This window comes from Neofelis nebulosa, chromosome 7 (genome assembly GCF_028018385.1).
Source record: "Neofelis nebulosa isolate mNeoNeb1 chromosome 7, mNeoNeb1.pri, whole genome shotgun sequence".
Lineage (NCBI taxonomy): Eukaryota > Metazoa > Chordata > Mammalia > Carnivora > Felidae > Neofelis > Neofelis nebulosa.
The window spans coordinates 72,593,158-72,619,439 of record NC_080788.1 but is presented as its reverse complement, the minus strand read 5'-3'; the positions used below and the strand labels follow the sequence as shown (position 1 = coordinate 72,619,439).

Here is a 26,282-nt window from a genome sequence, read left to right as displayed (position 1 = left end):
TTAGTTTTAAATATAACCAGAAAAAATACTGATTGGAAATTTATAAAGATGAAGAGTGTTTATCTTTGGTTTATGAGATTACAGATAGACTGTTACTTTCTTTCTTTCTTTTCTTTTCTTTTTTTTTTTTTTTGATTTGTAGTTTTTTTTTCTGGTTTTATAACATTTCTGTATTGAATATGTGTTACTTTCCTAGTAAGGAAAAAAAATGAAGGTGTTATTTAAAATATTGGCTCCTTAAATCAGACATTCTGAGGTTCTTTACAGACTCACCAAAATCCTCTTCTTGCTATGGTGGGGACTGCACACTCACCCAGACTTTTGGACTCCTCCTCCAGGTGGGTGATACTTATACAGGAAGAATGTTTGGAATTCTAGAGTTGCTCAGAGAATTTTTGACTGCTTTTCATGAGGCCAATCCACTTCTTTCTCCTCAAGAACACTTCAAAAAAAATGGTTTCACCCTCTGGCTAACTGCAATTTTCTCTTTGTTGTCTTTCAGAAGGCTGATTGGTAACACACATCATCCAGGGAACCTATGTTTTGATACAAGGGAACCTATATTTTGATACAAGAATATTTTTCTCTAAGATGAATCATGATTGACTTCTTCTTTGATCTCCTACCCTTCTTTCTTACAAAGGCAAAGTTTGGTGTCAAGAAGAACATATGAACTTAGTATGAGGAAAGGTAGGATATCACAAAAGCCCTGACTAAAAAATTGAATGTTTGACATACAGCATTGTGTTAATTTAAGATGTACAATGTGCTAACTTGATATATTTATATATTGTGATACGATTGCCTTTATAGCTATATTTAGCACCTTTAACACATTATATAATTGTCCTTTCCCTTTAGTATTTGGGATAATTACATTTTAGTCTCTTAGCAATTTTGATAATTGTAGTACAACATTATTATCGTATTCACTATACTGTGCATTAGATCTCTATGACTTATTTACTACTCATTTCAAGTTTGTACCCTTAAGCAACATCAGTCTTATTCCCTCACCCCCTGTCCCCTGGTAACCACCATTTTACTCTCTGGTTTTTACAAGTTTGAATTTTTTAGATTCCACTTATAAGTGATATCATACAATACTTGTCTTTTTCTGTCTGATTTATCTCACTTAGCATAATGTGCTCAAGTTCCATACATTTTGTCACAAATGTCAGAATATTCTCCTTTCTCATGGCTGAATAACCCATTGTGTGGATTTTTTTTTTTTTTTAAGTTTACTTATTTATTTTGAGACAGAGAGAGTGCAAGTAGGGGTTGGGCAGAGAGAGAGAGAGAGAGAGAGAGAGAGAGAGAGAGAGAGAATAAGAGAGAGAGAATCCCAAGAAGGCTCCACACTGTCAGTGTAGAGCCCAATGTGGGGCTCAAATCCATGAACCTTGAAATCATGACCTGAGCCAAAGTTAGATGCTTAACTGACTGAGCCACCCAGGTGCCCCGGATTATTATTATTTTTTAATCCATTTACCCATATATGGGCATTTAATCTGCTTCCATATCTGTTTTTTCCTTTAAACATTTTTTTTTTTTTAATTTTAGAGAGAGAGAGTATGTGTGCAAGAGGAGGAGAGGGGCCGAGGGAGAGGGTGGGGGAGAGAGAGAGAGAGAGAAAGAGAGAGAGAGAGAGAGAGAGAGAGAGAGAGAGAGAGAGAGAGAATATCTTAAGCAGGCTACTCTCTCAGTGTGGAGCCTGACTCAGGGCTTGATTGTACAACCATGATATCATGACCTGAGCCAAAATCAAGAGTTGGATGCCCAACCCACCGAGCCACCCAGGTACCCCAAGGCTGCTTCCATATCTTAAAGCCCTGATATTTTTAAGCTGAGGGAAAGGCAAAGAACTCCAACCTGCATCGGCCTTGCCTGACAAGAGGTGCTCTTGTGCATTATGGAAAGGAAGGCAGGCCTTCTCTGCTCATTTGCTACACAGAGAACACTGTTAGCAAGGTAATCTTCAGAAGAGGGAGGATACCATGTGTACACGTGTGAGTGCGTGTGTATGTATCTGTCACGCAGGTGGTGTGTGACATGGTGGTGACTGTGTGTCCCTCTCCTATAGATGTGTCAACATGAGAAACCCAAGAGTTAGGAAGAGGGAGAGATGCTTTCTGCTGGGAGCAAGGGAGAGGGGGTTCGCTGTCCTTGTCTGACTTCTTCACTTTGTTGGTCCTAGACATTCCAGGCTAGCCCACGGGGACGCAGTGCCCTCCTGTGGTTGGCATGGTTCTTCTTAACTTTCCCCAGGTCTCACTTCCCTTCCTAAGTTACTCCTGAATCTGGCTTCCAGTTGCCAGGGTCCAGCTACCTCAGCTCTCCCTCTGTCCTCAGCTCCGTCCCTCTGCCCTTTCTTACTCCATCCTTCCTCACTGCAAGCTCATTTAAAGTCACCTTCATCTGCTCCTTTATAGCCCTCTCTGACTCCTCGCTGGGGATTCATAGGTTTTGGAAATGATCCGATTGTTCCTTTTTCTGATCCTGATGTTCTCTCTAGGGAGCCATCCTCGAGCTTTATTCCAGCTCTTGATACGATATGGTTCCAGCTAAAGATGGTTCCTGTCCTGGTTAGTAGGTCTTGGGAAAGGAAAGGCGATGGTCGTGGGAAGGAAAGAGAGTGCTGATGGCTGAAAGCACAGGTGGCTGAAAGGGAATGTAAGGGCTCCTGGGCTGGGAGGAGGCAAAACGTGCATGACTCACCCTTGCTTGAAATCTCCCAACCTCTGCTCATTTCCCTCAGATGCTGATAGCATCAGTGACCCAGAAACATATGAGGAGCCCAGGGTCCCATGTCCTCAAGTCTCCTTTCTGTAGTCCTGCAAATCCTTTCCACCTGAAGTAGCTACCATCCATACAATTGTGTCCATACAACCACTCTTGTTGAAAGCAGCATACAAGTCGATGATGTGTTGGATGTCTTCTGTTTGAAGGAAGGAAGGCAGATAGATTGGCCTAAAGGCACAGCTGAAAATTTATTTTTTTTGCCTCCATTTCAGCAATATCAGTGGTTTTTACAGTCTAGATTTTTACACAATTTATGTTCCTCTGACAGTAATGGATATCCAATTAGCTAATCTTTCTTGGATCATTGTAAGCTATTACTTTTTATTTATATTATTTTATTTTTAATTTTTTTTTTAAGTAGGCTTTACACCCAGTGTGGAGTGCAGTGTGGGGCTTGAAGTCACAGCCCTGAGATCAAGACCTGAGCTGAGATTAAGAGTTGAATGCTAAATGACTGAGCCATCCAGGTACCCTGTAAGTTATTCGTTTTTAAAAATTAATTTCTGTTTGAAGATATTTTGCAAGGTGATCGTGATTAGTGTTGTCAATACCATTCTTAAAGCAATACTTTAAGAAATGAGTTGTGAGTTTTACAATGTTGTAACATTGAAATGGGGTTGCATATGTTAAATTAAGATGATCACACTGTTATGGATTACTTTCATTTTATTATATGAAGTTCTGCAACTTCTATTGTGATTTTTCCCACTTCTTACAGCAATATCTGGATAGATAGAGCCTTGTAAAGAATTAGTAAGAAGAGTCACACTACATATGTACAAACTTAAAAGAGTAAAGAAATTGTTGAATATTGCAAAACGTGCCTCAGTTGCCATGTACAACCGTTGGGGGAAATTGTGCTAATTTGTGAGTACCTTCAGAACTGTGCCTTGGAACATGAAGCAAAAGAAGAAAAGAGATGCTTGGCACCAAGATACATCACAATATAAAAATGTGCTTCATTCATGCCACCTGAAGGGAAGAATTTGACAAGTCAGTGTTTTCTTTCACTGACATGCTTCTGCTGCTCAGATTCTTCCAGAACTTGGAAGCAGTGTTTGTCTCCTATTCTGGCAGAGGCACAATCTGTAAGCAGTGTCATTACTCAGACATAGCCCTGTTTTAAGGATCTTGGACAAGAGAAGTGTAGAGGTTAAGGGTTATTGGTCACATTGGACCTCAAGCCACAGAAGCACCTCTGTGTTCTGTAATGAATTTATTATTTTATATAAAATAATAGTGTTAGTTACCTGTGGGCCTTTCTTAAATGTGAGGCCCAGGGAAGGGTCTTGGCCCAAGGGTAGTTCTGGCTGTATCTTCAGCACTGAGGCAAAGTCAAGTACAAAGTAATAGGTGATTCCTAATAATTCCTGATCAAATAATTTTTCAGTGAATGGGATGAGCGCCTGAAAGAGATGTGTTGCTGGCCTTCTGGATGCCCTATAGTTAATGAATTTTAAGAAGAGTTTCTTTAGAGTACAGATAAGGGAGAGAAAGCCTTCAGGGCAGGAGGAGTTTAGAATTGCTGGCCATAAAGAGATTAGTTTAGAAATGTTCTCCAAACAAAATACAGATAAACTCTTGAGCTGGCTTTGTATGGACAAGTGAGGAGAGCAGTTTCTCTTTGAGTCATGAGGGCCCTAAGTTCAGATGGAAAGAACCTGCTTCTTCCAAGATCAAGGGATAAATGGCCCTGGCCTAAAATGGGGACTGGGAGTACAGGACTTTGAAATAAACTGGAGCAGGCTCCAAAGTCTGAAGAGTGGGTGAGATTGGGCCAAACCATTTGTCTGGCATGAGATAGTAGCTATAAATCTTCCCTAACACTATCTAGTATGTACTGTGGAAAGTCATTGTTACCCTGGTAAAATAATATTTGTTCATTATGTAAATGTCAATGAGAGGAAACAGAGGGAGGTCCATATGAGGGAGGTATAAGGATAGACTAAAATCTCAGGCTACACTTTTTGAAGAAAAAGACTTTGTATTTCAAATTTGTATCACAACAACTTAACCAACTGATCACACAGCTGGCTAAAAAGTTCTCAGTGTGGACTTGTCCTTGAGCTATGCTCTGTCAATACCACCTGTAGCCCACTTCTGCTTTCCCTCTCCATTTAGAGGTTTAAGGGGAGAAGTTCTAGAGAACAGACTTGGCAGGTTTTTGTTTGTTTTGTTTTTGCTTTTTTGTTTTTATTTATTTTTTTTTTTTTTTCAACATTTTTTTTTTTTTTTTTTAATTTTTTATTTTTGGGACAGAGAGAGACAGAGCATGAACGGGGGAGGGGCAGAGAGAGAGGGAGACACAGAATCGGAAACAGGCTCCAGGCTCCGAGCCATCGGCCCAGAGCCTGACGCGGGGCTCGAACTCACAGACCGCGAGATCGTGACCTGGCTGAAGTCGGACGCTTAACCGACTGCGCCACCCAGGCGCCCCTGTTTTTATTTTTTTAATGCTTATTTATTTTTGAGGGAGAGAGAGAGAGAGAGAGAGAGAGAGAGAGAGAGAGAGAGAGAGAGAGAATCTGAAGCAGGCTCCAAGCTCTGAGCTGTCAGCACAGAGCCTGATGTGGGGCTTGAACTCGTGAACGTGAGGACATGACCTGAGCCCAAGTCAGAAGTCCAATGAACTGAGCCACCCAGGCACCCCCAGACTTGGCAAGTTTTAAAGGATAGGAAGGAAGGACCATTTTCATATCCTTGCATTTTCCCAGAAGTTTTAGCAATCTGCTGAAAACAGTGAGACTATATTTCTTTTTTTTTTTTTTAAAGTTTATTTATTAATTTTTGAGAGATCACAAGCAGGGGAGGGGCAGAGACAGAGGGGGACAGGGGATCCGAAGTGGGATTCGTGCTGACAGCAGAGAGCCTGATGTGGGGCTCTAACCCATGAACTGTGAGATCATGACCTGAACTAAAGTTGGGCGCCTAACTGACTGAGCCACCCAGGAGATTATTTCTTACCTGAAGCTCATCCCGAGAAAAGAGTCCATAATGCAGAGAATCCTAACTGCCCTAGGCCTTGTAGCAAACTTAGTTTGTAAGCTGCCTTCTGGGGCACACTGATACGGATCTACATAGTTTAGGAAAAGTCCTCCATTTAAGGTTGGGCCTGTGGCTTCTTGCGTAGGGAGAGAAAGAAATTGAGCTATAGTCTTGGCAAACTTTGAGAAAAGGATTACTGGGATATAAAGAGACAATTCACAATAGAGGATTATGATTAGTAAAGTGAATGTTGGAGAAGATATCTAACCTCACTAGTAAAGAAAGACATGTCAAAATATTAGGACACACTGGGGTGCCTGGGTGGCTCAATTGGTTGAGCATCTGGCTTCGGCTCAGGTTGTGATCTCACAGTTTGAATTCGAGCCCCTGCTTCAGGTTTGCTGCTGTCAGCGCAGAGGCCACTTCAGATCCTCTGTCCCCTACCACACCTCCCTGCTTTCTCTGTCCCTCCCCTACTTGTGCTCTTTCAAAAATAGATAAACATTAAAAAAACACATTAAGACACAGTTTCTCCTAATAAAATAGGTTGCAGTGAAATCTATACTCTGTGCATAGCAGATGGCATTGTAAATAGGTGCAAATGTTTTGGAGGGCAGTTTGCAATATGTTTGAAGCCAAAAAGATGTCCTTTGATCCACTGATCCCAAACTGGTTATACTGTAAACATTTATAGAGTCCCTTCCATATGACAGATAACATTCCGGGCAGAGACATCAGAGACTGATGTTGTAGACTGTTCCCTTCAGGAACGGACATTCTGCAGGGGGAAAGCACACCTATAAAAACCTTCCTTTCAGCTGACTTTGAGGGGGCTCCTTTCTCACTGGGAACAAGATGGGTCAAGTAGAAGAGTGTGTGACCAAGTGTGTTTCTGAGATGGTGCAGAAAAGGCAGTGTAGGTAGGGGTGCCTGGGTGTCTCAGTGGGTTAAGCGTCGGACTCTTTGTTTCGGCTCCGGTCATGATCTTATAGTTCATGAGTTTGAGCCCTGCATCGGGCTCTGTGCTGGCAATGCAGAGCCTGCTTGGGATTCTCTCTCTCTCTCTCTCTCTCTCTCTCTCTCTCTCTCTCTCTCTTTCTGCCCCTCACCTACTTGTGCTTTCTCTGTCTCTCTCAAAAATAAAATAAAGCATTAAAAAACATGTTTTAAAAAAATAAAAAAAGAAAAGGCAGTGTAGAAAAACGTGGAGGGGAGGGAATTTGCAACACCACATTTCTTGATGAGGAAAGGGGGAAGACACTGTGTCTCAGGCAGGGACTGATGCTTCCTTCATGTCTTTCTCAGAAACCATGATTCTGACGTGGACTCTTTTGCTTCTGCTGCTAGATCAGACTGTTTTCTCCCAGGCCTAGGACTTCTATGGTGGAATCAGAGCTCCTGGAGGTCCAGTTCACCATGGGGGTCTAGTTGATATGGCCAGTTGAGGAAGCAGCTCAGGGGAATGGTCTCCAGGTCTGCAAGTCCATCATTACCTTCACTCACTAGAGCTTCTGAAAGATAAATGACATATGCAGTGCCCTACCTGCAAGGTGCTGGGATCCTGCAGTGGACAACTAACTTACCTCTGAAAACCCAAGGTCACTGAGTGTGTGGTCTTCCAGGGGTCCTAGCCCCATGACTATCCTTACAGATCTAGGATCTGGTCCCCGAGCAGGCCTGTGTGCAGAGCTAGCTGGTTCATCTGGAGGGCTAGACTCCAGGACCACTGTGGGCGGTTTGGGGAGTTCAGCACCACCGTGCCCAAGTAGGACTGCCTTCTGTGGTCCTCCCCTTCACTCGGCTTCTCAGAAGCTGCACACCTCACTGACCCCTGCCTGCCAGCTTTCTCGGGCTCCTCAAGTTCAGGGGTTGGGAAGAGGAATCATGGGTGGACAACAGGAGAAGGGCCACTCACTTTGTCTCCTCTGTGGGTAAATGCCCTTTCTGGCCAGATGTGACATCCTAGGCTGACACTTGCCTTTTTTCCAAGTTTTCTCGGCTCCCCTTTCACCCGGAGAATCTTTGCTGGGTGCATAGTGTGAGGGGTGGGAGTGAGGGAAGCATCTACTTCAGGAAGCCTTGATCCCACCCTAAGGTGATGCTCTCTGAGTCTTGGGGCTAGTTTGTTCAAGAGCTGCTCTAATAACACTCCTGCAGGCGCTGATCCTGATCCCCACTGGCAGCTTCTCTCTTCTGGCGGCTGCACCCCCTTCTCTCACAGAGGCGCTATTGCCTTGCTCCCTGACAGCCAAGAGGGGAACTTCTTTTCCTCTTGGTTCTGTGAGCAAAGGCTGAGACCAGCTTTAGCTTTTAAAAGGCTTTTTGAGGGATGCCTGGGTGGCTTAGTCGGTTGAGCGTCCAACTTCGGCTCAGGTCATGATCTCGCAGTTCATGAGTTCAAGTCCCGCATCAGGCTTTGTGCTGACAGCTCAGAGCCTGGAGCCTGCTTTGGATTCTGTGTCTCCCTCTCTCTCTGCCCCCCACCCCCACCCCCATCCCTCCTCGTCCACTCTCTCTCTCTCTCAAAAATAAATAAACATTAAAAAAAAAAAAGAAAAAGAAAGGCTTTTTGAGCCCTGTGGAAGACGATGGAGAAACAGACACATAGGATTTAAATATCTCAGAGCAGATTGGCTTCCAAAGCATAAAGGGTTTTTTTTAATTATTTTTTAAACTTTTTAAATGCTTATTATTTTTGAGAGAGAGAGAGAGAGAGAGAGACAGAGAGCAAGCAGGCGAGGGGCAGAGAGAGAGGGAGACACAGAATTGGAAGCAGGCTCCAGGCTCTGAGCTGTCAGCGCAGAGCCTGACGCGGGGCTTGAACTCACAGACTATGAGATCATGACCTAAGCTGAAGTCAGCCGCTTAACTGACTGAGCCACCCAGGCACCCCCAAAGCATAAAGTTTTAACCCTTCTTCTGTGAACTGGCCCCCAGGCTCTGTCTCATTCTACCTGTTGCCTTGGGACAGTCACACTTTCCAAAGAGAGAAGGCCAGCAACAGACACATCTAATGAGCATCCATTGTGTGCCATGAGCCTCCAATAGCAGGGTGAGGATGGAGGGGGAGCTGGGCTGGAAAGAGAATATCAGCAGAGCTCTCGGCTCTTCTGTTCTAGTCCCCAGTTTCTTTTCTTTTTTTTTATTTTAGAGAGAGAGAGAGAGGTGCAGAGGGGGAGAGAGAGAGAATCCCAAGCAGATCCCACACTCCGCATGGAGCCCAGTGAGGGGCATCATTCCATGACCCTGAGATTATGACCTGAGCTGAAACCAAGAGTCGGCTGCTCAGCCAACTGAGCCACCCAGGCGACACTCCCCGCCCCCGAGTTTCTTTTCTAAAAGCAGCAAGTATTTTCACTTTCTTTGTGTCTTTTCACATATGTTATGTGTACGTAATATATAAGCCTGTACGCATACATAAACTTATTGGTGTGCATTTAGGTTTGTGTGTGTTTGTGTGTCTCTCCCCCATTTTACCCCACATATAGTAGCATCCTATACACAGTGTTCCGCACCTTATTTTTTTGGTCACTAACAATATATTTGGCAAAGGATGTACCTCACTCTAGTTAATGGCTGAATAATATTCTCCTGGTTTCCTTAATCAATCTGTTATTCAGGGTGTACACTTTGTTTACGACTATAAAGCTGGAATATATATCCTGGAACAAAACAGCAACAAGCCCTGTGTATTTAGCTACTGACAAGCTCACTCCTATGCACACTGTCAGTGTTCCGAGGACCTGGCGTGGGATCCTGCGCAGTGTGGGGCAGAGGGACCTGTGGGTTGGCAACACCCAATCTTCCAGATGCCCGTGTATATCATTGGCTCCAAGGAATTCTGGGAAGTATTATTTTTCAGAATATAACAACATTACCAGCAAAATGTTTTCCTTGTAATGAGAGCCCAGTAACGTCTGTACATAGAAGTCAGCACTATTGTTTCAACATTCTGATCTTTTAATCCTGGAGAGAGTGAAAGCAATACCTGTTTATATGTGTGAGATAAACTTGGATACAAGGGCAACTAATTTAGTTTCTAATCACATACAGAAAATTTTTGACAAAATCGTAGGCTCTCATTTTCATGCAACTTCTATAGGATAAGCACTGTACTTAAATTGACTCATTTAAAACATCCAACAAATTGACCCTCAAAAATAAAATTGACCCTCAAAACATCCCACAAAATAGATACTATTATTTCCATTTTAAACATGAGCAGACGGAGGCCCACATAGTTAAAAGACAGTAGTGACAGAACCAGGAGTGTTTCCCTCAAAGCCAGAGTGTTCCCATTTATTCTGGGCTGTCTCTTAGAGGGATCGAGGGTATACAGTCTCTTTAGAGTAAATCCTTTCTTCTTGTCTCAGTTTCTTTGTCTCTAAAATAGGGACAATCATTCAGGATAACTTATCTGTATTATCCTGTTTATTTTCTAGGTAATAATGTTGTTGCCATAATAAAATATGCATTCTAGGATGTAAGAGAGGGGGGGGGGTCTCCATTCTGGTGGTCCTTACCCTTTTTATCCCCCAGGACCTGTGTCATTATCCCTGCCTGTGAAACACACGTCTTTAGAACATACTAAATAAACTGGTATGTTTTGGGGGCCATTTTTTTTAGTGATCAGCTATATATATAGTTGTCAAGCAGTACTTCTGATTACCTGATTTAAATGGTATTATCTCTGGGTGCCTGGGTGGCTCAGTCGGTTAAGCATCTGACTCTTGATTTCAGCTCAGGTCATGATCTCACGTTTTGTGAGTTCAGGCCCCGCATCAGGCTCTGCACTGACTGATAGCAAGGAGCCTGCTTGGTCTTCTCTCCCTCTCTCTCTGCCCTTCTCCCGCTCACTGTCAAGTATGGATATGTGCTCTCTCTCTCAAAATAAGTAAATTAATTAAAGAAATAATTAGTATTAGCTCTACAAAAACACTTCACATTCAAATGCTTTGTTAGCTCATCCTATTCATGTGTAATGTGAGTAAGTGTGTTTTCATTAGGGCTTTGGATATATCATGCACTAGTTTTATCAAGTGTAGCATACTTAGGCAGAGGGGAAGGAGTTGTTTCACACTGGCATGTCTTACATTGAATTTGTATCATCCCTACGGCTGCTTCTCTGCCCCACCATTCTTTGAAGCTAAAGATATAAATGTGGTTCCCCATGATCAGGCTAATATCCAAGGCAAGGGCAGGAGGATGTTAACTGGAGGTGAGCCAAACATCTGGGTTTGGTCACTCAATCAGTGGCTTTTCCTAGATGTGCAAAAGAGCAGTTATTGCATTAAAGAGTCAAATAAGGTAGGATTCCAGGAGGATTTTTGTTTTTGTTCTTTTGAGTATTTATTAAGATGCCTAAGAAGACTTTAAGCCTATGTGCTGATCACTAATATATAATCCTTGTGTTCCCCTGATTCATAAAGAGTCCCATATTAAGTGATTTTTGCCTTTTCTTGTATTGCATTTGGGAAATTGCAGAATTTGGAAGCATTGGAGGTATTTTTGTTGCTCTGCCCTCAACAAAGATGAAAACCAACTGTCTTTATAAAGCCCTTCATTACTGGAGAGCCCACAGGGATGGAGAGGCTCTGGAGGTCAAGAGATCATGAGGAGAAGAGTTTCATTGTCCAGCCATTCTAGTGAGGGGACTAGTCTAGCCTTCACCATTTCTTCAGCTTGGTGCATAAGCCCTGTGTTGACTTGGAAAGTCAGCAGGCCCAGAATGGCTGCCAGAAAGAGCTTATAAACCTGCTCCATTTGGGGATGGAGGCTGCAGTGATCACAGAAACCCTGATGGAACCTGAGGTGGGAGGTCTTGGTGAGCTACGCATGGTTGGGGCTGTGGTAGGAATTTATGCTTTTGCTCTGTAGTAGAATATTACAGAATGGCCCCTGGTCTATCATACTACATATATGACCTTGTATAATCCTCTCCTACATTCATTCTAAGCTGCTTTGACTGATGGAAGGTGGCCATGTACATCTTCCAAGTTTAGATCTTGTGACCTCTGTGCTCACTCTTATGGAGCTCCGAGCATCTCTTTCTAGAGAATCATGTGGACAGCGGGGTCTTAGAGGGTGAATGAACATGAGGAGACAAAGGCCCAACATCCAGTCATCCCATCTGGGGGAACTCAATATGTGAGTGAAGTCACCTTAAATGACAACCACAAGAGCCAGCCCAGTTGACACCAGAGTTGTCCAGAGATGAGCTAACCTAGCTGAGTTCAGGCAATTTACATAATAATGAAAATTAATAAATAATTGCTGTTTTAAGTCACTCAGTGATTTGCTATACAGCAAATATATGCATCATATATTTACAAATATATAAGAAATATATAGTAAATCTCTTTCTATATGTATATAGGATATATGTGTGTATGTATATGCCTGACACAAAATAGGTGTTTAAAAGTGTTACTGGTTTCTTTCTATATTTCTGTGCCTTCTTAGATAGCCATAGGGATGATAAATGAAGGATGCTGAGGGGGTCTCAGCTATATATCACAACTCATCACCCAGGACATCCTCCTAGAGTTAAAGATATTTTGCCCTTTTGCTTTCTATTGGGCTAGAGGTAGTTGAGGGCAGGAAGAAAAAGACTTCCTGGGGCACCTGGGTGGCTCAGTGTGTGAAGCGGCCAACTATAGATTTCTGCTCAGGTCATGGTCCCCTGGTTCATGAGTTTGAGCCCTGCATCTGGCTCCATGCAGACAGTGGAGCCTGCTTGGGATTCTTTCTCCTCTCTCTATGCCTTACCCTTCTTCTTCTCCTCTCTCTCTCAAAATAAATAAATAAACATTAAAAAAAAGGGAAGACTTCCTGCTCTAGAGATATCTGAGGAGTGAAACTGTTAGATTAATACTTACTGATGGATTGTTCTCTCCAGGCTGTTGGCAAATCCACTAACCCAGATGGTCTCAGAAGTTGTTACTACTGAGATCACCCCTCACTCTTTTGTGTTAATCTTTTATCTTGCTCAAATGCAAAGGTTGTTCTGTATATTTTATATAATAATACAATATAATATAGTAATATAATATAATATAATATAATATAATATAATACATAAATTTGAGTTTTTACATGCAGGGACTCATGTTTATAATGCACCATCCAAATAAAATTATTTGATTTAATTTAATTATGCATGTAAACCAAATTTACATGCACACAGGCCATTGTTGGGTGTCCCAATTGGGTGGGTGTTGGTGGTGTGGATGGTGAAAGAATTTGCCCAAAGTAGACCAAAAGAGATAGAAGGGATGCCTGGGTGGCTCAGTTGGTTGAGCATCTGACTTTGGCTCTGGTCAGGATCTCACAGTTTGTGAGTTCAAGCCCCATATAGGGCTCTCTGCTGTCAGTGCACAGCCCTCTTTGGATCTTCTGTCCCCCTCTCTCTGCTCCTCCCCTGCTTGTGCTCTCTCAAAAATAAATAAAAACATTAAAAAAAGTAATTTAAATAAAGAACAAAAGAGATAGAGATTTACTGACTACACTGCAAGGGAGCAGTAGGCAGGACAGTAGAGGAGAGACTGTCCGTGATGAGGCGGTAGTGAGGCAGAGGGAGTATGGGGATGTATGAACTTTTCCCCTTTTTTGTAATCTTAGGAACTGTGCCTGGTTGTAATTGGTCAGTTAGGGCCTATGGCTATTTTGAGGTGAGTCGCTTAATGAGACTGTTTGCATTCAGCTCAGTGGCAAGGGCCCTTGCCTTGCTCTATAACCATTTTGCAAGTGAAGAAAGGAAGGGAATATCTACTAAGATTCTACAGTCAACTAATGGAAGAAGATCTGGACCAAATCCCACATCCTGTTTCCCTCAGACTTCTACTCACATAGTTGAGACCATGTCGTGACCCCAAGTGTCACTATCAAAATTATGGGCGCACACTGTGCTTTGTGAAATGAGTCCAAAGAAATCCCCAGATCTTACTTGCTGTCATCAGGGCCAACCACCCAGGGACTATTCAGGGGCTTTCCCCAGTGTCTGTGCTCCAGGAGAGGAGAGGAGAGGAGAGGAGAGGAGAGGAGAGGAGAGACGAGACACAGGTTTCACCTCAGCTCGTAGTGTATGCATCCAGGGGAACAGCACCTGCAGTGTGACTTGTCTGAGATTCTCAGTCATTGTTGGTTCCCCTGCAGCAGTAGGAGCCATCTTGACTTTGTCCCCTTATTCCCAGTGCCTCCCACTGTATTACTGGTTGCAGTAGTTGCTCAGTGTTTGCCCAAGTGATGGTGTCTTATCTATGGCTGTCTGTGAGGCTGAGGGCACACTCCCTTTCCTCTGCTTGGGCCACCAGAAGGACGGAGGATGTTGAAGTGTTCCCTTTTTTTTTTTTTTTTTTAAATATTTTTTTAAAAATTATTTATTTATTTTGAGAGAGAGAGATAGAAACAAGAGTGAGCAAGTGGGGGAGGGGCAGAGAGAGAGAGAATCCCAAGCAGACTTCACACTGTCAGAGTGGAGCCCGAACTCATGAACCATGAGATCACGACCTGAACCGAAATCAAGAGCAGGACGCCTAACAGACTGAGTCACCCAGGCGCCCCGAAGTGTTCCATTTTCGTTCTTGGTCTCCTGTCTCTTGCTGCTTTCTTTTTATATTTCTTTTTTTCTATTTTATTGTTTTATTTTCCTCCCTCCTTCCCTACCTGCCTCCCTCCCTTCACCTTCTTTTTACAACACAAGATACCTTTGAATGTAAATTTTGTTATTAATTTAAAAAAGAAAACTCACAAGCAAATCAGATGGAACCAATCACATTTGTTTTCTCCTTACTCTCCGGGGCTTATTTATCTCTTGGGTGGCAGATACCAGGTGGGGAAGCCTCAGTCTCTCAGCCTAAGGCAGGGAGAGGCACAAGTCAGATCTGCATCTTGATGCATAAGTCCCAACTATGAGGCAATCCCACGGATGGTATGGGTCTCCTTGCTTTGTGATTGGCTGATTAACTCATGCTTAAGGGCAGCATTGTTGCTGCTGCTATTGAAACTAGTCCAATTACAAAGCATCCTGCTACAGGGCAGAGATTTGACAACTGGATCTGGCTGCTTCGGCAAAAACCTATGTTGAAGAGAGCATGATGGTTCCAGAGGTCATTTGTTGTTGAAAATTTGTTTTTTTTTTACTTTAAAAATTTTTTTTAAAGTAATCTCCATGCCCAACATGGGCTCGAACCCACAACCCTGAGATCAAGATCAATGTGCTCTACTGACTAAGCCAGCCAAATGCCCCAGGATCATAGATTTTTTAAACTCTGGCTGTGGTGGACCCAGTCAGGGCTCTCTACAGATACATGACAGAGGAGCACCAGTCCACATGGCATCACAGAGCAGTGCTGGTCTCTGTATGGGATAGCATGAATGGAACGCTGACATCCTTAGAACATGAGTCATGTTCATGTAGAAACTTCTTAGGGGTAGGGTGTGGATTCTAGTTCATGGATAAGCTCTTAGAGGAAAAGCCAAGGACTGGGCAGGAACTGTGAATCTCCCATGTCTCTCTCTTTTTTAAAAAATGTTTATTTATTTTTGAGAGAGAGTGAGGGGTGGGGAGGGGCAGAGAGAGAGGGAGACAGAGGATCCAAAGTGGGTTCTGCACTGATAGCAGGGAGCCCAAAGTGGGGCTCGAATTCGTGAACCCAGAGATCATGGCATGAGCTGAAGTTGGACACTTAACCAACTGAGCCACCCAGGAACCCCTCCCATGTCTCTCTTGATGGACTGGGACTTTGACATGGGTGCCAGAATGGCTATGGCAATCAGGGGATGTAGACATCCTCTTGCTTTTAGTTCATGACTGAAGAAAATCTTAAAATTATCCTATCGTAGTGGTCTGGGTCAGGGCACCCATTGTCCAAGAATGAATTTAGCAGTTTTTAGTCCAGACTCAGGAGATGAATTCCAAGAAGGAAACTTGGATTTATCATTAACTCATTAACTCTTCCATGCCTTCTAGAAATACTGTTTCTAATATATTTTCTTGCAACAAGGACCAATTCAAGAGAGAACTTTTTGGAAGGATATGTCAGTGTTTTTGAGAATCACTGGGAATGGCCAGCACAGCTATCCAGCCCAAGAAGTTGTCTAGAATATGAAGAAGAAGAAGAAGAAGGAGGAGGAGAAGCAAGAGGAGGAGGAGGAGGAGGAGGAGGAGGAGGAGGAGGAGGAGGAGAAGGAGAAGAGAAAAGAAAATGAAGAAGAAATATAAGAAGAAAGGGATTAAGAAAGAGAAAAGAAGGAGGAGAGAAAGGTGTATAATAGGAAAAAATATTTATTTATAATATGGAAATGATTTTTCATTTCTGAGTTAGTGGGATTCTTTACTGACTGCATTAGATGTCCCGAACTCTGTGTTAGGGGCTAAAACCAGGAGAGGAGTGGGATGTATTATGGGAAGAGCTCTCTTATTTTTCTTGTACAATTCTTGTTCCAAATTTACATTTTGATCTTGGTACGATGCCTTTATCCAAGCTCTGAAGGCACTATGGGCATCAGACATTAATAAAATGTCCCAAGATTCTACAGGCCAGGTCAGTCTCACCCACTCCCCTTCTTTTTAATTCTACTCCAGCCCACCAAAGGGCCACATTACATAGAGGCTTAAAACTTAGAAAAAATAGAGCAAGGGAGGGCCATTTGCAAAGAGGAACCCATGTTACTTTTTGTTTTTAGTAATACCCCATTTTTTCTTCACACAAACATTCTCCATCTCATCACCTCCTGATGTTGGAAACTCGAGGCTGTGAATTTTTTGCTGTTCATAAATCTGCAGAAGTTTAAAGCCTTTAAGTTCTTCTTGGGTTTTTTTTCCTCTGCTCCACTTGCAGTGGATTACTTTATCTAATTTTTAGCCTTGACCTAATTTTTGCCTCTAGTCTATGTCAACTAACAACCTGAAAAAACACAGAGGTCTTCCTGTGAAATCTGGAAGAGAATGAGTGTTGTGTAAGATACTAACCTAGGTTTCTAGAATCTTGCATGACTTCACATATGTGCTGTTTTCTACATACCTGTCATTTATATTTCCAGTGCTTGTATTTCATTATGTAAAGTGGGAATTTTATCTTTATTTGAAACTAGCTATTTGTGGACTGTGCTCTCTGTTTCTGAAACTGTTAATCACAGGGCATATTAAGATACATGACCTCTAAGTAGCTTATGGGAAATTAGAGAAACTAAACGCGTGATAGAAGTAATAATACTTGTATGAACATGGTTTTATGGGAGTTTAGGAGATGGAGTTATTTTCCCTCTTTGATCCAGGAAAGCTTCCAAGAGGAAGCTCCATCTGAGCAGGGCCAAGAGGACGAGCAGGAGTTTGCTGGGTAATACAGAAAGGATGAGCATTCTAGACTGATGGGTTGGTGTGGAAAAATGCACAAAGGTGGGGAAGGTCTGAGTGCTAAGAGATAGATGTTCAATAGATATCCAGATTTTAGGTAAGAAAAATTGGAATCAGACTCTTGAATTGGTATAATATCATGACAAAATGAATCCATATATTTTTTTTACTAGTTTTCTATATTCTTGTTATCTGAAAATGCATTCATGTGACCGTTGATGTCCTTATGTAAATATGGACACAAACTGTGACCTGGACAGGACTCAACGCAGAGCTAATAGCACTCGGCTGTGTCAACTTGTTCTGTCGGATTCCTTAATTCCTCTGATTATTAAGAAAGTTTATTCATATACCTGGTGTGCGAAGCATTTTTATAGGTGATGAGGATGTAAAAGTGAATTAAGTGTGGTGTAATGCTGTAATGCTTATAATCTCTGTAATGCTGATAGTAATGCTTACGGTCTTTTTTTTTTTTAATGTTTATTTATTTTTGAGAGAGAGAAACAGAGTGTGAATGGACGAGGGGCAGAGAGCAAGGGAGACACATGAACTGAAGCATACTCTGGGCTCTGAGCTGTCAGCACAGAGCCCAGAGCAGGGCTTGAACCCACGAACTCTGAGATCATGACCTGAGCTGGTCAGATGCTTAGCCAACTGAGCCACCCAGGCACCCCTAATGCTTACAGTCTTAATGGATAAAGAGCTGCACTCAAGTGTTTATAACAGGAGGCAAAACCCACACACTGTAGTCAAAGTGGGTATATCTGGCTCAAGAGCTGCTCTGATTTGCCTATTCAATAGGTTTTTTTGTTGTTGCTTGTTTTTATTTTTTTTTCAACGTTTTTGTTTTTTTTTTTTTTTTAATTTATTTTTGGGACAGAGAGAGACAGAGCATGAACGGGGGAGGGGCAGAGAGAGAGGGAGACACAGAATCGGAAACAGGCTCCAGGCTCCGAGCCATCAGCCCAGAGCCTGACGCGGGGCTCGAACTCACGGACCGCGAGATCGTGACCTGGCTGAAGTCGGACGCTTAACCGACAGCGCCACCCAGGCGCCCCTGTTGTTGCTTGTTTTTAAAATAGGATCTTTGAAGTTGGTGGTAAGATATCCAAATGAGAATTTTCATGTAGAAAATTTGGATTTCTGGTTTGCCTTAATGTAGTCAAGTAGGTGGCCATCGTTACCTCAGTGTAACCATCAGCTAGAGACCCTTGCTAAAACTGAGACACAAAGAATCAGATTTTAACATACTACTTTGCTTGTGCAATCAGAGCAAATAGAAATAAAGTGTCATAAGAATTACTTCTTTTATTAACTCCATGAAGAATATGAGCAACAGCTCTGTGAGCAATTAGAAACACTTGCAGAATGATGAGAATATAGAGGCTGCTTGGTTTTGAACAGAATTGGATAAATATGACAAAATCTTTGAACTTGGGCTTCATTTTTTCTATTGTCCTTGGGTCTTTTATTCTTTTATTTTTAAAGCCTTTTTCTTTATTTTGAGAGAAAGAGAGAGAGAGTGCGTGAGCGCACACCGTGTGCAGGGTCTGGGGTGGAGCAGAGAGAGATAATTCCAGGCAGGTTCCCTGCTGTCAGTGCAGAGCCTGAGTTGGGGCTTGATCTCATCTCAGGTGAGATCATGACCTGAGCCAAAATCAAGATTTGGATGCTTAACCGACTGAGCTGCCGAGGCGCCCCAGGTCTTTTATTCTTCTGTGAAAACGTTTTCCAGGTACATATTTTTGAGTTGAAGCTTGAAATAAAGCTGTTGGTAGAAGTATGAAATGTGAACAACTGGTGGGAAGTGAGGTGATTGATGGAAGGCAGGATGCATAAATAGCTAAAACCTTCATTGTCATGTGTTCACTCTAATGCAAATGAATAATCAATACACGACATCTCTGGTTTCATATGTATTGTTGCTTAGAACAACACTGTGTGAAAAAGTGAGTTGAAAAAGGAAATGTTAATTAATAATAGGGATGGGCTGGAGCTCTGGTGCTGGGTGCCTGACATCTGGGTAACTCTGAGATAAACAGGCTTATGTGGGTCAACGCCCTAGTTGTCTGGCTTCTCAGTTTGAACTTGTTTCCCAACAGTGTTGTTTTCCAAGAATAGTCATTACTGCTGATATATTTAGTAGCTGGGTCTTTCCCTTGAATTGTTGGCCTCTTTACTGTTAAGGTATGTTCTTCCTCCAAACCCAGTGTATCTTCCTGCATGGAGTGTCATGCCCTACTCTGTCTCCTACTTGCCTCATACCTTTCCCTTAAGAGGGACAAGCCTGGTTTTCTGCTAAAGTGCATGGGCTTTTTATTTTTATTTTTTTTAATTTTTTTTCAACGTTTTTTATTTATTTTTGGGACAGAGAGAGACAGAGCATGAACGGGGGAGGGGCAGAGAGAGAGGGAGACACAGAATCGGAAACAGGCTCCAGGCTCCGAGCTGTCAGCACAGAGCCCGACGCGGGGCTCGAACTCACGGACCGCGAGATCTTGACCTGGCTGAAGGGACGCTTAACCGACTGCGCCACCCAGGCGCCCCGTGCATGGGCTTTTTAAAAAGACAGATCAGAGTTTGACTCACAGCTCTGCTATTCACCTACCACGTGACTTCAGACAAGGCTCTTGTCTTCCTTTTTCTGCCAGGGAAACAGTAAAATTCTTTCCAGATACACAGACATACTAAGTCTGATGGTGGGCTACTCTAGATTCTGAACACAGGTAAAAACACTAGGAAGTGCTGAGAGTGTGACCTCCCAGACAGCATTTGTGTGAGGCTTAATCCCAATCACCTTGTATGAAATAGGTGCACCAAAGAGGTGGTGGTTTCCTTGTTTATTTCCAACATTCCACGAGGCATACAAATCATGAATGATGCTGAGATATTTAGGCTATATAGCACCCATCAAAGCTTCCTCTTGGGTTTAATGAGTTTTAGTCCTTTTTTGTTTTTCTTAGAGCAGTGTTTGAACCTTCTTGGAGTTAGCTAAGGGCAGGAACTACTTCACTGATATTTGTTGACTAACCAACTGGTGTCCCCCAGGGCGTTAGCCAGTTACCACACTTCATACCTGGACAGTCTTGGTGGTGTAAGATCACTCTGTAGTCTTCTGTGTTGAACTGTTTTCTTGCTCAATTCTCTTGCTCAACTGAACAACAGCTCTGAGGGGTAGGGATTTGCATGTTGCCTTCAATGTAATAGTGAATGCTTTTCTTAATAATCTTAAAGCATCAACAACAAATATACATGTTGCATTAGTCAGGTTTCTCCAGAGAAACAGAGCCAGTAGAATATACATAAAGAGATTTATTATAAGGAATTGGTTCATGCAATTATGAAGGCTGGCAAGTTCCAAGATCTCCAGGGTGAGTCGGCAAGCTGAAGACCAGGAGAGCTGATGGCGTAGCTCCAGTCTGAAGGCAGGCAGTCTTGAGACCCAGGAAAAGCTGATGTTTCAGTTTGAGTCAGAAGGCAGAAGAAAGCTGATGTCCCAGTTGAAGGCCATCAGGCCAGAGAATTCTCTTTCATTTGGGGGAAGGGTCTACGTTTTTGTTCTATTCAGACCTTTAACTAATTGGATGAGGCTCACCCACATTAGAGAGAGCACTCTGCTTTACTGAGTCTATCAATTTAAATATTAGTCTCACCTTAAACCATCCTCACAGAAATATCCAGAATAATGTTTGATTGAATATCCAGGTGTCGTAGACTCTAAGTCTAAAGATCTCTCTTGTCTAGCAAAAGAGCGGATACAGGATTGAAGTGAGAGATGGCTAATGTCTGGGAAAAGACAAGAGCCCTGAATAAGGGTCCTTGCCCCATATTTATTCAGATCAGAAGGCTTACAAATGTGGCAGGCATACACAAAGAGACAAAGAAACTGTGAACATTAACCTGAGGACATGAGGGGGAAAAGGGGATTTTGAAGATATACAGTGTTTGGGGTTTGGGCAATATAAAACAAAATCCAGGCGCCAGGCAGATGGGTGGATGGTAGTTAACAGCAGACAGGAGGTGCCGTGCCTGTTTATCTTTGCCAGCCTAGGGGATGAGACAGATAGGGGGAATCACCTCAGGGTTAACAAGACACCTTTTCTTTTGTTAACCATCTCAGCTCCGGCCTGCTTTGCCTGCAACACAGTGGTCCAAAGTCCAATTCACCAATTTACCTAACCTGGCCCTATTCTCCTATGAAAGCAGCTTTTTGCTATAGTACTAAATTTGGGGTGCTTTCACCCTGAATATCTAATCTTGTTATTCCTATATATTGGGCACTTTTGCACTGTTTCTATTTCAGGCCTTTGCCTCTCCCTTTCTATTTTTGGGGCTCAGCAGCCCCTCCCTATTTTGGGGTGCCTTTGCACCTCCCTATTCCTGGCACCTTTGTGCCTCCCTATTCTCGGGTGTCTTTGCACCCCCCTATTCTTGGAGTGCCAATCTGGTTTACCCAAACTCGGGTGTGAGCATTTTATTGACTTTGTAGTTCTTTATGCCTTCTTAACCCATTGGTGTAAGCCCAGGGGATTCCTAAGCTTATCCCCCACATCCAGGCACCCTGTGGCCCACTCAAGTTGACACATAAAATTAAACATCACATATATACATATATGTATTTATAATAGAATAGGTTTTATTTCAGGTAGTCTATTTTTTCTGGATTTAGGCATAATCATTTAAGAAAATCAGGTTTACATAGTAGAAAAATTCAGAAATGTCAATTGCATTTTCTGTAAATGTTCTTCTACACGCCCACATACCTACTCCTTTATTTTGTTGGGGATTCAGAGAACTACAGAGAATCTGAGCTGGAAGGAATTTGTTAGGTCTTTCATTCCAAGTCTTTCATTTAGCAACTGGGGACCAGAATGGTGGGGTGATTTGTCTCTCTGACACAGAAAATTTGTCTAGCTGACAGAACTGGGAATTAAATAAATGGCTCCTTGATACAAGGATTCCATTAGGACTCTGTGGCAATTTAACAAATGAGATGGGTCTGTGGGCAACCTGTAGAGAATCTCCAGGTAGTGGGATGGAGGGAAGGAAGGAGGCAGGAGCTGGGACTGGGTGTGCAAGAAGAAGGAGGATCTGACAAGGTGAGCTCCTCAGCTGAGTACTTAGAGTGAGGAGACAGGAGAAAGGGAGGGAATGTGAAGTGCTGAGGGTCTTGGGGTCAGGGGAAGGAGGGACTGGTAAAACAGGGGAAGTTCTCTGTCTCTTCATTCCCTCTTTTGGGACAGAAAACACGACCCACATGTGGATCCTCTTCCCACTCACTCCTGGACAAGACTGTCTCCTTCTAGGCCAAGCTTTGTAATCAACTCCCCAGACTCCTCCACTCTACCACTGGGGATATGGATGTGAAGTAAGACCTTCCCTCTCCGGACACGGTTGATTCTCTCTGCTCAGCATCACAGTTGATCACTCCTCCTCCTTGGTGAGGCTGATCTGGGGAATGCAGCTTCTTATGACAGAGGCAAGGATAGAAACCACTGTGAGATCAGTCCTTGTACCCTCAAGGCAGATAGTCATGTCAAGTTTCAGGCTGGTCTCCAGGACATTCCTGTCTCCTGGCTCTTCCATGACTGCACAGGGCATCTGTTCTCAGCCTCTCTACAGGTTCTGCCTCTTCTTCCTGGTACTTGGATTTTGGAAAGCCCCATGGTCAGTGTGTGTCCTTCGTCATCTACACAGTCTATTATCTTATATGGTCTCAAGGCTTTAAATGCCATTGGCATTGATATTCTAAAATTCCTAGATTTATATCTTTAGTCTATCTCTCTCTCCTGAACTTCAGACTCATATATCCAAGTGTCCACATGGCATCATCACTGGATGTTTAATAGACATGTTAAACTTACCATGTCTCAAAGGGAGAGATTTCTCTTCTTCTCCTACCCTAAAACTGCTCCTCTGTTAACATCTCCCTTCTCAGTCGAAGGTAATATCATCCTTTCCACTTTGAGGCCAACAACTTTGGTGTTGTTCTTGATTCCTTTCTTTTTCTTTTGTCCCCCCTTCCAACCTCTCAGTAAAGTCAGTTGTTTTCACCTTCAAAACACATTCAGCCCTCTCTCACTGCCTCCACTGCTACCACCTGGTCTGAGAGACCATGTTTTTTCCCACCAGGATCATTACACAAGTCTGGGACCTGGACTCCCTGCTTCTACCCTTAACTTCACACACAGAAACCTGAGTAGTCTTTCAGAATATAACTCAGATCATACAACTCTGCTCAGAATCCTCTAATGCCTCATTTAACTCTTGAGTAAAAACTAAAATCCTTACAAAAGTCCTTACACTCTTAAGCAATCTCTCCTCTTACACCCTTACTTTTCAGAACAATTCCCCTACTATTTGTCTTCCCTCTCAATTCACTCTTCTCCAATGTCTGGTCTGTTTGCTGTTCGTGAAAGACAGACATATTCTCTTTAAGAAATCACCTCCTCTCCCCCAGATATATGTAAGGCTAACTACCATACCACCTCTAAGTCTGTGCTTCAATGTCACCTTATCAAGGGCCCTTAACTACCCTACTTAAAAATGCTATTCAGGAAGACTGGGTGGCTCAGTTGGTTGAAGCCTCCCACTCTTGGTTTCTGCTCAAGTCATGATGTCACAGTTTGTGATTTAGAGCCATGCATCGGGCTCCGTGTTGTCCATTAGAAGCCTGCTTGGGATTCTCTCTCCCTCTGTCTCTGTCCCTCCCCTGCTTACACACACACACACACACACACTCTAAATAAATAAACTTAAAAAAAAAACAGCTTTAAAAATTCTATTCATAGCTGCCCTTCATTCTCCTTCCTCTTCTATTTTCTTCCTCTCTTCTATAAGATCCCATGGATCTTATCACCTTAACCGTCTGCATAATTTACATTCTTCTTATATTTACTCTCTGTCTCTCTCTCTTTTTGGTCTGCTGTATTCTTAGATGACTCCCACAAAGTCTGCACATAAGTGTCTAGCAAATAAGTACTCAAGACATGATTGCTGAATAAGGCTCTCCAATGAAAGGCCCAACTGCCACTACACAATATTGCTGAGATGTCAAGGTCATGGACTGATTTGGGTTCCAGGCCAGCTCTTACCAGCTTCTCGCTCAACTGCATCTGCACTCTGGTCATCCATGAGGCCTAATTTGGGCGGGGGAGGTGGGGGGAGCTGATGCAGACAACCCCTTTCCCTATCTGGTAAGTTCTAGTGATCTAACCCCTCTTTATCCGTGGGGAACTTCAATCCTTCCTTCTAACGCTTCCTCCCCGGAACCCGCACCCCTCATAGACCCCAGCCCGCTGCCTCTCTCACAGAGTCTCCAATGGCTGAGGCCCTTGACTGCAAAGCGGGCGGGCGCTGGCCGCCCTGGGTGAGTCTCCCTGACCGCGGGTGTAAATGCGCCTTCCCGCCAGCAGTGGGCAGGAGCCGCCGCGCAATACAGTGCTGGACGCTCGCCAAGCTCCGGCCTGGCCCATTTCTCCGCGGGTTCCCCGCTCTGTCCCCAAATCCCGCCTTCTTCCAGGGCGGTGGTGACGCGATGCTGGGCGTCTATTCCGGAAAGCCATGCTCCCACCCTGGGATGCTGTGCTTCGGCTCCCGGGGCGCTCAAACAGCACTCCTGTCCACAGGGACTGTAGTGATAACACGGTGTAGGTTAATTTAATTACAGTGAATGGAATAAGATTGTAATTAACCTAGATTCAAAAGACATTTGGTTGCTAGCTTTTTCATGGTCTTTTGGTCAGCAAGGTGGCCCCAGGCCTGCCTTCTTGTACAGAAGCTTTTAAATGTGTCCTCCAAACACCATTGAACAAAAGCATTGACCCCTTTGATAAAGTTTCTGGAATGACAAATGAAAGGACCGAGCCTTTCTTCTTTTCCTCTACTATAACAAGTTCTTTCCTTACCCGGAGAGTGGAGAAAGAGTGCTCAGATGGAATTATGGAGAGGCATGTCTGAAGAGGGATGATACTTAGTGTTTTCCTAAGAAATTGAAAAATTGTATTCAGGTGAAGTTTACCCATTGCATATTGAGCACATGGAGGCATTAACTGAGATCTAAAGGCTCACAGGGAACTAATTATGTAAACACGTTCTGTAAATGAAATTACTATACAGGTTTTGTAGTACAGTGATGAAGAGTGTAGATTTTGAACAGCCTTGTCCAGGTACCAGTCCTGACTCCTTCTATACAATACTTATCATAAGAGTTGGTCAGAGGCACCTGGGTGGCTCAGTCAGTTAAGTGCCTGATTCTTGGTTTCAACTCAGGTCATGATCTCACAGTTTGTGGGTTTGAGCCCTGTGTCAGGCTCTGTGGTGCCAGCACTGAGTCTGCTTGAGATTCCCTTTCTCTCCCTCTCTTTGCCCTCCCCAGCTCTTGTTCTCTCTCTCTCTCTCAAAATAAATAAATAAACTTAAAAAGAAAGGGTTGGTCAGTTACTTATGCCTATGTCATCTAATCTGGAAAATATTGATAGCAATAATATACACATAACAGGTTTGGAGGGGAAATTTAATATGGTAAAATGTGTGTGTGTGCGTGTGTATGTAAAATATGTAGCAGAAAACATTACAAGGTAAAAGGTGATCTTACTAAGGAACATCAGTCCTATTTATGAGGGTAGCAATGTGGTATCCAGTACTGCTGTGACCCTTCTGTGATGCTTACAATGAGAGAGAACATGCTCATTTGTTTTCCTTACTCCCAAAGGCATTCGAACTGGGACTCAGGGTTTCATGTCTTTTTGAGTAAGTCCTGCATAGATGGACGGCAGCTCCTACGGATGAGGCCTTATTTCTCAGAGACACTTACCCAAACTGAAATAGAGGAGATCACCTTTTAACATCTTGCTTTACTCATAAAATCAGAGCAAAGAGACATAGGTGATCACAAGAATTACATCATGTATCAGTTCAGTGGTGAATCTGAGGAAGTGTCTCTGCAAACAATTAGAGCACCTTTTCCTAATGGTTACAAATCAGGACGTGCATGATTTAGTATCTCTTTTGTATAGAATTTGATAAATATGGCCAAACTATTGACCTTGGGCTTTATTATTTTCTATTTTCTATTTCTATATTATTTATTATTATTTATTATTATTGTCCTTGGGTCCTTTACTCTTCTCTGTAAGCA

At 43.0% G+C, this 26,282-nt stretch overlaps 1 long non-coding RNA gene across 5 annotated transcripts in view; it reads left to right on the top strand.

Moving 5' to 3' along the window:
- The window catches only part of LOC131516863 (uncharacterized), a 47,527-nt gene that overhangs the window by 11,446 nt on the left and 9,799 nt on the right, over positions 1–26,282 (top strand). For 4 of the 5 annotated variants that reach the window (XR_009264274.1, XR_009264272.1, XR_009264275.1 and 1 more), the window contains exons 4-5: positions 503–690; positions 3,164–3,276. This is a non-coding gene — a long non-coding RNA (uncharacterized LOC131516863). Of the gene's footprint in view, positions 1–502; positions 691–3,160; positions 3,277–26,282 lie in introns of all 5 variants that reach the window. The other variant, XR_009264273.1, reaches the window with a different exon arrangement.